General features: G+C 42.9%; 1 protein-coding gene across 2 annotated transcripts in view; it reads right to left on the bottom strand.

Moving 5' to 3' along the window:
• The window catches only part of LOC149311764 (muscarinic acetylcholine receptor M2), a 228,929-nt gene extending 216,795 nt beyond the window's left edge, over positions 1-12,134 (bottom strand). For both annotated transcript variants that reach the window (XM_089527866.1, XM_089527865.1), the window contains exon 1: positions 12,049-12,134. The gene's annotated coding sequence lies outside the window, so the exon portion shown is untranslated. The remainder of the gene's footprint in view (positions 1-12,048) is intronic.
• Positions 12,135-13,126: the final 992 nt, after the last annotated feature.

The following is a 13,126-nucleotide window of genomic DNA, read 5'->3' as shown; positions in this document are numbered from 1 at the left end:
AAAGTATGCAAGTCAGCACCCCCACCCACCCACCCACCCAAAAAAGAAAAGAAAGCACCAGAGAGAAAGGAAAGCTGAACACGCAGATGGGATGAGGTTTGCTGTACCTCTTCATATGCCTCACTTTTGAAAAACACTGATTTGCACATACTGTAATTAATTCTCCAGGAATCAAGGTGCATAATCAAATATTCACAGTACTCACTAGAGAGAGGCGAAGTATGCATGTAGTTTTCCCCACTGCCATGCCTCTTCTAACTCAATGATGACCTTGAATAAAGAGTTTCACAAAAGAAAAAGTCCAAGAGGTTGATTGGAACAGATATATTCAAGGTGTCACCCTCCATCCCCGTCCCTAGAGTCTGAGCCAATGATGGGGGCGGGAGGGTATTGGGCCTGGACCTCAAGCTTAATAAGATCCTCATACCGAAATATTATTTTTAGCACCTGATGAGTTTCACACATTCTTATGCAAAACCATAGTGGTCCCTAATGTAACACTTTCTCAGCTTATACCTGCAAATTTAAGCATGAAGGCAGGATATTAGAGATGCGTTTGTTAATTTGGTTGGAAAGAACAAATTGTGACTCATTTTGGTTCCTTATTTTGTTTTCTTTTTTTAAAAAAATTCTTCTTGCTCTCTCTCTTTCTCTTTTAGTCATTGTTTTTAATATTGCTGAAAGTGTCTTACAAAAAGCTCAGGTCAAGCACCATCTTTTTAAAAAGATAAATCAGAGCATAGAAGAATTTGTTTTTAGACTCCAACTCCCAGAATCCTTCAGGAAGCAAAAAAAATCTGACAACTATTTGGGGTCAGAAGATCTGTAGGTCCATCTCCCTCCATCATCAGCAAAAGGATCAAATTTGATGGCTTCAGTACAGCAGTCTTACTATTTGGGCAGATGGAGCACTGCTCACCAAATCCTCAACACTCTTCCCAATCTGTGGATGTGGGTATGTGGGGTGGGGGCACCATGTGTACTTAGACTTTACAAAGGAGTTGGCTGTATTGAAGGTAGATGGCTTCACCTTTGGTGACTTCTTTGTCTGTGTCACTGGTGACTCCACCTTCCAACCTAACTACGGGTCACCACTGTATGTAACCCACCACTGAGTCTTGTTATTGTTAAGTACCATCAAGTCACTCTGTTGTCAATAGCCCTGCTCAGGTCTTGCATACTCAGGATCATGGCTTCCTTGATTGAATCTATTCACCTGTAAGTTCATCCACTTTGCACTTTCCCCACTGCCTTCTACCTTAACAAGCATTATCTATATATAATTATTTTGAATTTGCAGATGTTCCTTCCTGGAACTCCACAGCTGTTCTAAAAGCTGTACAGAAGAATAATGTAAATTTCCCCTATATTTACCACTACTATTCCTGACATCATGCTGGGTACTAATGTGGCTACTGGCAATGTATATGGTTTGACCAGATTCTATTATTATTATTATTATTATTATTATTAACCTTTATTTATAAAGCGCTGTAAATTTACACAGAATCATGGAATCATAGTTAGAAGGGATATAGGGGCCATGCAGTCCAACCCTCTGCTATGCATAAAAAGGCCATAAACTAAAACCATGGAACCATAGATTTGGAAGTGTTCTCATGGGCCAGTGAGTTCTCTGCTGAAGCCTCTGCTCAGTGCAGGATTTATAGGGTTGCCATAATTGTCCACTAAAACCCCGGGACAAAATGTAGGACAAAATCTAGACCAAATTGTAGGACAACTGCAGGACAAAACTCAGCCCAAAATGTAGGACATTTAAGAAAAATGGAGGACCTTAAATGTCCTACATTTTGAGCTGAGTTTTGTCCTGCAGTTTGGTCTAGATTTTGTCCTACATTTTGTCCCAGGTTTTAGTGGACAATTATGGCAACCCTACATCTAAAGCATCCCCAGCTGGTAGCTGTCCAGCCCTTTTTAAAGACATCCAGAGAAGGAGACCCTACCACCTCTCCAAGATTCTAGTACAAATAAACAGGGAAGAGAAGGAAGAAGAAAAGTAGTTGACCTTTGATTCTGGGACCCTGGATGGAGGGTCATGTCTGGGGTGACTGAGCCCTTCTGAAATAATCAGGCACCAGGGATCAGGACCACTAAGACACCTGTGTAGTTGAGCCCCCAGGTGAATGATCTGCCAGAAGTATCTTAGTTCAAAGCCATCACAGCATTCTATATTTTCCCCTTTCCTTGATGTATTAATTTTATGCTTAAACAATTTTAAAATGTTTTATTTATTATTCTGTCATCATCTTCATGGTAGTTGCCTTGTTAACTGCTTTAGTTGGTGGTATTACGGCTATTAGCTGGGTTCTGTGCTTTTACTGTTCTGTAAAAACATACCCATAAATACTAAAATTCCTAATGACCTGTCTGCCAGGGATGAACCCTTCTCCCATATTCACATCTTCAGAATTGTTCCATGGTCCCTGCCTTGATTGAAATCTAAAATCTTTGGGCTTGATACTATTTTATTTGTATTCCCAAAGGTACTCCTTTTCTGCTTCCTTCATTTTAGCATTCATATCGGAAACAATTATGAATTATGTTGTATTCATAAGCCATTTTTTCAGGTCTGTCTCTCTGACATGACTGTGGTTCTTGGGTAAACAACATTCTTTTAAATCTGACATAACATGTGCTATCAACAAACTCCTTTATTCAGAACAGGAAGGATCCAATCGGCCAGGAAAGTGTACTGGAACTGGTCTATTGCAATGGTTATAGCTACATTTTATGCCAGCATGCATGGGGAATACATTCTACTGACACTTGCTACTGAGCTATAGGGTTTTATTGTAACCAAAGCTCTATATAGAAAGCAAGTGGTGAAAATCCTGTGGCCCACCAGATGCTGCTGGACTGCAACACCCAGCATTTACTTTGCTGGCTAAGACTGCTGGAAGCTGCAGTCCAACACTCTCTGGAGGGCTACATGTTTCCCTGACTTGCTGTAAATGTTTGTAAATGCCTCATTCATTCATTTATTCACTGACTGATTACTGTTCTATCCTTTTCCCAATATGGGACCCAAGGCAGCCTACAATGAGGTAAAAATAGGTGAATCTAAAAAATCTGATGATGAAAAAGTTAAAACCCAATTAAACAAGATTATCATCTCAAAATGCCATTAATTTTAAAAGGCGTAAAATAATTTTTAAAAACATAACATTAAAGATAAAAGACAGTGCACGTACCATTAAAAGGCTTGCCTCAACCACTGAACCATCAGATGCCTGTCTAAATAAAAAGGAAGGCAGAGAGGAGCCCAGCCTAGCCTTCTGCAGAAAGAAATTCCACAACCTGAGAGCAGCTGCTGAGAAGGCTATCTCTCTCCCATCAATGTCATATGAACATGTGAAGAAGCAACAGTAAACCATTGAGCCCAAATGCAATTGTCAGTCTCAGGTAGGTTTCACCAGTTCAATCACACAAACTTACATAAGTGTTGACTTAACAAGTTCTTATTGGGTCAATGGGTCTGTTCTACTTCAGACTAACAACTGGTTTTCAGTCCTCAGACTAATGCCATTTCCTTGGTGTTAATGCATGTGGCAGTTGCTCCCTCAGGCAACTTGTGATCAGTCTTAGTCCAAAGAGATTGCTCCTGTGCATGAAGGTGCTGTCCTACTTTTATTAAAGCAGACTACTTCAAACTAAATTAAATCATGTGCAATTTGGAACCCCAAATAGCTTCTTCTGACAATCTGCAAGGCCACACACCCAAGAGAACATGTCCAGGATACTACATTGAGTCACTTCAACAAACCTGTCTGAGCACTAAGCAGGTCTTTTGTAAAACTAATAAGCCTTAATTGCCCATTCAAGATCAAGACAATGACAATACTTTTCATGACAACTGGGATGCCTCAAAACAATATCATTGGTAGTATGGTACTGTACTTTCCTTCCTCTTGTTTCCAATGAATCAGGAGAATTCCCACAGTACATTGTACCCTAAGCCTGCAATTTTATAAACCTGCGCAGCATTGTGTAATGTTTTGAATCCTCAGTCATGGAAACCCATTGGGTGACCTTGTGCGAGTGACATGCTCTTAGCCCCAGAAAACCCTATGATAGATTTGTTTTAGGATCAACATGCATCATAAATAATGAAAGCACACAATAGCAAACAACAGAAAAACACTGGTCCCCCAAATCTCCATCTAACTTAGGTGCTAACTTAGGCGCAAAGCGCCAGCCTGGATACGTGCTAGGGTTGCCTCAGGACATCCTTTCCAGATGCCCCGCAACCCTAGCACGTAACCACAGTGTTGTAATGGTGGCACCCTGTCTACATGGCCGCTGCCATTACAACATCACAGCCGCACTGCAGCCAAACAATGCGGCATGGACATGATGTCCTGTCACCGCTGCAGGGCAGTTTGGAGCTCCTTCCGCCATGCATATTGCTGGCACGGCCTTTAAATGGATGCGCCAGTTATACAGAGAGAAAGGGGCCAAGTGGCCCCTTTCTCCCTTTCCCCACCACTGTCGGGGTGTCCTTGGGGCATGAAACCCCAAGGATACCCCTTTCCAGGCCACGGAGAAGCGGCATTTTGCCGTTTCCCCGAGGCCAGGAAAAGCAGTGGGCCAGGGCTTCCAGGGCTGCTGCTGAGGCAGATGAGGCCCCGTTCTGTCGAGGAAAGGGGTGGGTGCAGGCCGCCCCAAAGGGGTGGTCTGTATCCCGCCATGGTCAGTTATAAGCAGTTGAAGTCCAAACCACCTGGCCAACGTTTCTGCATTAATACTGGTTGTTGTTGTTGTTGTTGTTGTGTGCCTTCAAGTCATTTCCAGTTTTTGGTGACCCTAAGGCGAATTTATCATGTTTTTGGTTTTGTTTTGTTTTTGTTTTTTTGCAAGTTTCTTCAGAGGGGGTGTGCCATTGCCATTCTCTGAGGCTGAGAGAGTATGAATAGAGACTGATAATAAACCACACTGAATACAGTGGAGCTTACTTCTGGATAAATCTACATGAGACTGTGTCCTAAAAGCTTTATGCAAACCAAAATGGAAAAAAATGCATACACGTTATAGGCTGGACTAAAGAAACTATGAGGAGAAAGAAAATGAAACCCCTAAACATTTCTTTGGTTGCATCAGAGCTTGTGCAGTGCATCAATGGATGGATTCAGTCTCTGTTTTACATTTCAGTAGTTGCACATGCTCTTGAACAAGTGGACTTTTTTGGGGGGGGGGGGGCAGGCATTGGACATAGGATCTGATTTCATGTTTCTTGTGCAACATTCTAGCTGTAAATCAGCTCAAAATACCATAAAGGTATCAGATCCCATCTGATCTTGGAGCCAAGAAGGATCAGCCCTATTAGGTTTTGTAGGCTATATTTCAGAGGAAGGAACTAGCAAAACTGCCTCTGAGTCTTCCTTGCCTAAGAAAACCCTATGAGATTCATATGGTTGCCATAAGCAGGCTGGCAATTTGAAGGCACAGGCATGCATGCATGCATGCATGCAAGCACACACATCAGTTCTCCTCTGAGCATAAACTGCCTTCTATGTGTACAAGTGCACTGCTGGGTCAAACTGACCCAACTCACACTAGAGAGCTAAAGTGAAATGTGGGATTGTTTGGGTGGATAGAAAGAGGAAACAGATTTACAAATGTATTAACATCTGAAAAATACCAAATGCAGTCCCCTCCCTCTTTGAACAATAAGCACAAAAATGACTAATGACTAATGTTGAGTACACTTGCTTGGAAATAAAAGTCCAGCAAACCAACTGTGTGTTGGTTCTCAGAAAACATGGCTGCAGTTGTCTATTTGTGTCCCTTCAAGGATTATTTCTACTGACTTGAATGTAGACATGTGTTCTTCAATGTTTTCTCTTTCTGAGACATGCCATAAGCCTCACAAATGGACAGATTTCTGGGATAAGATCTGCCATTTACCCCTATGGGTCTCAGGAGTTGCAAAGTGTTTGGGGGTTTTTTTCCCATGCAAAGAAAAGAAGGTCCAAGCAATTTCTTTTCCACCCCACTCAAAAAACTTTAATGGTGACCCATTTTAAAAGTCTATTGATTTATTTGGTAGCCTGCCTGCAAATTGCAGGTCACAATGATGTGACTAAGTTAGACTTGGTGGGCAGCAAATTATCTAAGCCAATTCTGTTAAAAGATCCACAAAAGAAATAGCACTGGCAAGATGCCAGAGGATGGATCCACAGGTATTATGAATTCGCGTAAAAATAATCATTACAGAAATGTTTTCTGTGCTGTTGTCATTATTAGCATAATAACATAACACTATTCATTCCAGTGCTCTAAAGGACATCCAAAACACACAGATCACTGAATGTTCAGACAAATATGAGGAAGTACGTTTCCGAGAGCTGCATGGACAGCATAGTGAGTTCAAGAGGATTTTAAAAAACAAACAGTGAGTTGACAGCATTAAAGGTGCTTTGGCACAGATGCTAATTCAGTGCTAAGCACCACATTTGGGCCAGCAGGTATTCAGTCTTGAATGTCATATAATCCAGGATAGAAGCCATTTTCAAACTGAATGCACATTCCAGGCTCTTTTAAGGTAGTAATTTGAATCTCAGATGTAGAAAATGAAAAAGCCAACATAAGCAAGGAAATGGCCTGAAAATATCGAAGCAACCCGATATTTGGATAGCAGGGTTCTTTCTGCAATATGTTACTGTGTATATAGTGTTTTCTGGTTGATTGCAGCAAAAGCGTGTGCAGGCTAGCTTAAAGGCATATAGACCTTTTAAGAAGACAGAACTGCTGATCCTGAAAAGTGATTATTAAGGCACTTAATAGCTCATCTATACCACAGATGAAAACTGGTTTAATAGTGAGTCTCTGACGAGGGAACCCTGCAGAATGCCAATCTGTCAAGAGGGACTAGAGACCTTTAATGTGGTATCCTGAATACCCTGTCCTCAGTAGTTTTTTGGTGAAAAGCTACAGTGGCTAAACTGATTTTTTAATGATACAGTTTTATAGTACAGATGTGTCATCCCTATTTTTATTGGAGATATATAAAAGCCCTTTGAAAATGTTACCCTATGGATTTCCTGAAGTATTTTTCTTTCAGTTTTACTATGGTCTGGTGAACTCTATGTACAGTATGTGAAAGAGAGAGGGTGAGGAGGAAGGTTTTGAAGAAGATTTACAGGTTGTCACAGAGATGCTACTATAGGCCACCTTCTCATAAAGCAAAGGAGGCCTTTTGGATTACATCTCCCGTAAGTCTTCTGGGGAACTCTGAAACACTTGGAGGACCAACGATGCCACAGTATCTTTTGAAAATGAACCTATCATGGCTTTTTTGGGGGTGGGGGGATTTGCCATGGGCGTACTCATAGACTCTTAGGCCAAGAGAGTATAACTTGCCCAGGGTCACCCAGTGGGTTTCTATGGCTGAGCAGGGATTTGAATCCTGGTCTCCCAGAGTTCCAGGCTGGCTCTGCCTAGACTATAATGTGCCTAGACCATAATGTATAGGATTATCTATCATAAAAATTGCATCTTTGCTCTCATGTCCAGGGAGATGGAGCTGCTGGGAAATGAGGCTGGGTAAACCAAGCGAAGTCACCAAGGTCTCATTTCTGTGACCCTCGCTCAACAGCAGAACACACGCTGTGAAAGTAGAAGGCCTCAAGTTCACTCCCTGGCATCTTCAGATCACAAGTTGACAGCAAAGACTTCTGTCTGTGACCTCGGAGAACTGCTGCCAGTCACAGAAAACAATACTGATGGAGGGGCTAATAGTGTCTCTAACCTGGTATAAGGCAGCATCTCATGTTCCTAGGAGCAGGACTTGAAAAGTTATTTTCAAATGTAGTTATTAGCTACAATTATAACATCCCAAGATACCCCCCCACACACACACAGTAGTTAGTTACTGTTTTAGTTGCAATATTTGAGCATCTTACTTTTCTGTTCCTCACAATTAACTAAAAGAATAGCTTCTAGTAACTTTCAGAAAACATTTGGAGGATGCCAGCTGCTGCCTTGCAGTGCAAAACACTTGTCCCTCTAATCCACCTTGTCATTGTCTCAGCACCTACAACAGAACACGCGGCATCAGCACGAGACATAGCACAAACCATCGCTTGAACAATGTGATATTTCTCCTGTACCTTTTACTGAGGCCATATCCCTGTAACTAGAAAAATAACCACAGAAGCACACTTGTACTGTAAAAGAGGTGACATTATCCTTCCCCGAGTTACAACTGCAATGTAATTTATTATAGTGTTCTTTATTTTTTGTTAAAAAAAGGATTAACTACGCATCACTGATTATCTATTCCAAAGCTTAGCCAAACAGACTTGTAATAGGATGGTCCTAATCCACTTGGTAAGTAGATTGTGTAAATAAGTGGATCCCTTTCTTGTCCACCAATGAGCTCCTTGTGACAAATCAGTTTCATATAGCAGTGGACATGGAGCTGATTTGTCAGAAAGAGATCATTAGTGATGAGGAAGTGATTCCAAAGCTGTTCATACAATGTGTGACTGTGTTCTTCCCCGAGGGGAAAAAGTGATTAAGGTTCTCTTTTTTCAGTTCATTTTTCATAATCCTTGAGGGAAATAGGCATTCTTTCATATAACTCATCAGTTACTCTCCAAGTCCAACTAAATTTCAATGAGATTTACTTTCAAGGAAGCCAGGAAGATAAGTCTAGATTCCATGATGGGCTCCTTTTTCTAAACAGCAGGACAAGGAAAACCTTTACTAGAAAACTTTTATTATTGTGTGCTTTCAAGCAGATGTCAACTTATGGTGACCTTGTCATAGGGTCTTCTTGGAAGATTTGTTCAGAAGAGGTTTGCTATTGCTCTTCTTTTGGGCTGAGAGAATGTAATTTGCCCTAGACCATCCACTGGGTCCCCATGGCTCAACAGAAATTTGAACCCTGGTCTCCTACAGTCCTAGTCCAACACCCAGACCCCTACAACATGCTATGATAAGCAGACACATAACAATCCCACTGTTCATTAGAATTCCCAAAAGTACACCTAGAACTGCAGGCTTGGGTAACTCTGGAATACACTAACTAAGAACTTGAGATATTCATTGACTTTTCTCCATCCTTGAAAACTGCAAGATTTCTAGTTGCAAAGGTAATTTGAGATATCCCTTGGGTTCAAAAGAAAAGGATGAGTATCCATGAAGAAGCATAGTGAGATACCTCTGCAGCAGAAGGAAAAGCAGCTGATTCAAGGGCATTGGAATGACCATCAAATGCATCGAAATGGTCCCTTGGTTAGAATGCCTCAAGCTCTTGACTGCAATTCCACCTCCTCCAGCACCAGACACCAAAACAGCACAATTAAGACTATCTAACCAGAACATTTGCAGGATCCTTTGGAGGGAGAGATATTTAGCAGAGTTTCAGCCTGAAGCTTATCTGGAGGATGACAGTCACTGTTTCTTCACTCTAAGTAGTGTTTCATCTGACCTTTCCAGAAGTCCTTTCTCCATATTATTTATTTTATTTTATTGCAACAGCTCTTCTGAAACCTTTGTGACTGATATCCACCCAGTGGGAAACAGATGTATTTCTGGAACATTATTACATTTTGGTAAGGGATATCATCCTTTTGTCATTTTTAACCAGTTAGACATAATTTTGGTTCTGCTAATCATATCTCTGACAACATTCATTTGACATTTATTTGGACATTTTTGCTTATAGGGGACCAGCTGCTGGTGGTGGACACTGTTTCCACTTAGTCTTCCTTGCCTCTAGATCTACTCCATCAGACTCTAATTCCTGTTTTCCCCACATTTTACTCCATAAATGGAAACAAAATTACTATCCATCATTTAATTTAATCATTGTGAAGGGGACTGCAGCACTGGATGTACCATCTTTCTGATCCTGTGCTTTAGTATTAGCATTGCCCCTCATTCAGGTACAGACCACTGGGAAATCAATGGGGTAGAGGCCAATATATATATACTTTTATATTCCTAAATTTGGCTTCAAAACTGCACTGAGGGCTGAAATTCTACCTACCAAAGAGTTGGCCCCTTTGAACCCAGTGGGATTTAAATCAGAGTAAACATACAGAAGGAGAGCCAGAATGATGTGGTGATTTTAGCATTAAACTATGACTCTGGAGACCAGGGCTCAATTCCCAGCTCAGCCATGAAACCCACTGGGTGACCTTGGACAAGTCACACTCTCTCATCCTCCAGTGAAGGCCACGGCAAACCTCCTCGGAACAAATCTTGCCATGAAAACCCCATGATAGGTTGGTCTTCGGGTCGCCATAAGTCAGAAAGGACTTGAAGGCATACAACAACAAGCATACAGAGGACATGCCAGCATCTGACTAACATCTCTTCTTGTTTGTGCTTTTCCTCCTGTTAGGTTTGTAACATCTTGCCTGATGTAGAAGCACATGGAGCTTCGAAAGCTTGAAACAAGTATATTGTGCATTTCGGTTGGCCAACAAAGGTATCTATCACTGATGGATTTTTGTTTGTATTTAACACAGCTGAGTCGTATTACCAGTCCCAACTAGATTTTAGCCATTGAATCAAATGGATTTACCTCCTCCTTGACTCATCCTGCAACACTTGATACAATGGATCTACTCTAGTTAGATTAACAGTACTTCAGCCACTGCCTTTACATTTAACTGTTTTAACTGCAATGTTCTTTGCAACTGCAGTGCAATGGATTTCAGCCTTACTCTGAAGCTGCCTCTCTTTCTAAAGCACCTAACTTGGCTTTGAAAGGCAGTGTCTCTTAGATCTTAGAGGCAGGCCATATAGCAACTTTTCTCCTTGCAGCCCATCCTCTTTGTGTCCTCCTCACTTTCCAGGCCATTCTCCCAGTTCCTTACCCCGGGATTTCCAAGGAGTCTGCTTTTTGTATGCGGTCTGGTTCACAGGTGCCCTACCAAAAAGGCTGGAAAACGCAGCTTCACCTGCATGTCTCTCTCTCTCTCTGTATGCAAGTGCCATTAGAGAGAAATTGCCTGCTGAGCAGATACTCTTCAGCCCAGGGAACTCACAAGCTCCTCTGGCTCCCCAGGATGGGAAAAAATAATAATCAAGGGTTAAAGAAAGGAATCCTATGGAAACCTACTTGGTGACTCTTGGCATGTCACACTCTCTCAGCTTCAGAGAATGGCCATGGCAAAAATCAAAATCAAAAACACACCTTTAAGGAAACTTGCCAAGAAAACCCTATAATAGGGTCAGAAAGGACTTGAAGGCACGCAACAACAACAACAACAACAACAACAACAACAAGGAAAAGGCATTGAGGCTGGATATGCCTAACATGAATGGCAAAATTCAAAGATATAGTTGTGTTAGTCTGTAGAATCAGTAAGCAAAGATCTTGCAGCACCCTTGAGACTCACTGAGAGAAAGAAATTGGCAGCAGGAGCTTTCCTAGACTTCAGTCTCCTTCCTCAGTTGCATTTGGTGGAGTGGAAGCCAGGCACAGACATATACAGTGTATGCCATTGGTACGTGAGGATGTCATTTCAAAGGATTTGTAATTTGGACTGACATCTTTACATACCAATGGTGCGTATGTGTATGTGTGTGTGTATCTGTACCTGGCTTCATCCACTCCACCAAATGCATATGAGGAAGTAGACTGAAGTCTAGGAAAGCTCCTGCTGCGAATTTCTTTTTTTCAGTGAGTCTCAAACATGGTACAAGATCTATCTGCATACCGAATGGCAAAGTTATAGCGGAGAAACAGGGGAGGGTCTCTTGTGAAAGGGTGAATCGCACCCATGGTGTTGTGATCTGAGGGTTGGGGAGCAGGGTTCGAAACCCCCACTGAAACCCAGGGGGCCCGTCACACTCTTTCAGCCTCAGAGAATGGCAATGACAACTCTCCTCTCGGAAGAAACCTGCCCAGGAGAGGCTCGCCTTAAAGGGGGAAAGGGCTTGAAGGCACCCAACAATCACAAAGGAGTGGAGGAGGAGAGGAGAGGAGAGAGAGAGAGAGAGAGAGAGAGGGAAAATGAGGAAGTTGGGGCTTGCCTGGTGATGCCAGGGCATGCAATGTCAATGCCCTACCTGGAAAGGAGAAAGGCGAGCTGCGTCCGGATCCCAGGCAGTCCCTGTCCGACAGAGAAAGCGGATGATGGGAGCCTTGGACCATGATGCTGGGGCTCTCAGCATCCCCCAGGAGCCTTAAGGAGACGGAGTGGTCCTCTGCCTCAGCATCCTCGCCTCTTGCGCTGCCCCTGGCTGCAAGGCGTCGCCTTGGGTCACCCTCCCAAGCTTTCTGAAGGCGTTTCAGCGCCGAATTAGTACTCCAGAGCCTGGCACTCTTTCTCCACCCCCCTCCAATGCCTCCCTCCTTTTCACCGCCTTCCCCCCTCCCCTCTCCACTTCTGCCTCCCAGACCCCAGAGCATCTCTCAGCCCGACCTGCCAAGGGGAGTTTTAGCCCTGGATTATGACAAGAAGATGAAGAGGAGAGAGAGGAACACGGGGGGGGGGGGGGGGAGCGGCGCTGGGAGAAGGGGGGCAGACCCAGGCTTTCCTTCCCCTTATCACACCCGACTCAAAGAAGTTATGAAACCAAGGCGACTCCAAGCTGCATCCACAGGAGTATAGGGTCAGATCGAGGGAAGTTATACTGCCACTCTGTTCTGCTTTGGTCACCTGGACTGCTGTGTCCAGATCTGAGCACTACAGTTCAAAAAAGGATGTTGAGAAGCTGGAGGGTGTCCAGAGGAGGGCGACTAAAATGGCCAAGGGTCTGGAAACCATACCTTATGAGGAAAGACTTAAGGAGCTGGGGATGTTCAGCCTGCAGAAGAGAAGATTTAGAAGTGGTATGATAGCCCTGCTTAAGTATTTGAAGGGGTGTCATACTGAGGAGGGAGCAAGCTTGTTTTCTGCTGCTCCAGAGACTAGGAAACAGAACAGTGGGTTCAAACTATAGGAAATGAAAATGAGATTCCACCTAAACATTAGGAAGAACTTCTTGACAGTATCAGCTGTTGGTCAGTGGAGCACACACCCTCGGAGAGGGGTGATGTCTCCTTCTTTGGAGGTCTTTAAACAGAGGCTGTTGGGGATGCTTTGATTGTGAGTTCCTACATGGCAGAATGATGTTGGATTGGATAGCCCTTGGGGTGCCTTCC

The sequence above is a fragment of the Sceloporus occidentalis genome, unplaced genomic scaffold (genome assembly GCF_023333645.1).
Source record: "Sceloporus occidentalis isolate IW3139 unplaced genomic scaffold, rSceOcc1.0.p SCAF_5, whole genome shotgun sequence".
NCBI classification, from domain to species: Eukaryota; Metazoa; Chordata; class Lepidosauria; order Squamata; family Phrynosomatidae; genus Sceloporus; species Sceloporus occidentalis.
Note: the sequence above shows the minus strand (reverse complement) of the source record. Positions and strands in the feature narration are given on the sequence as shown.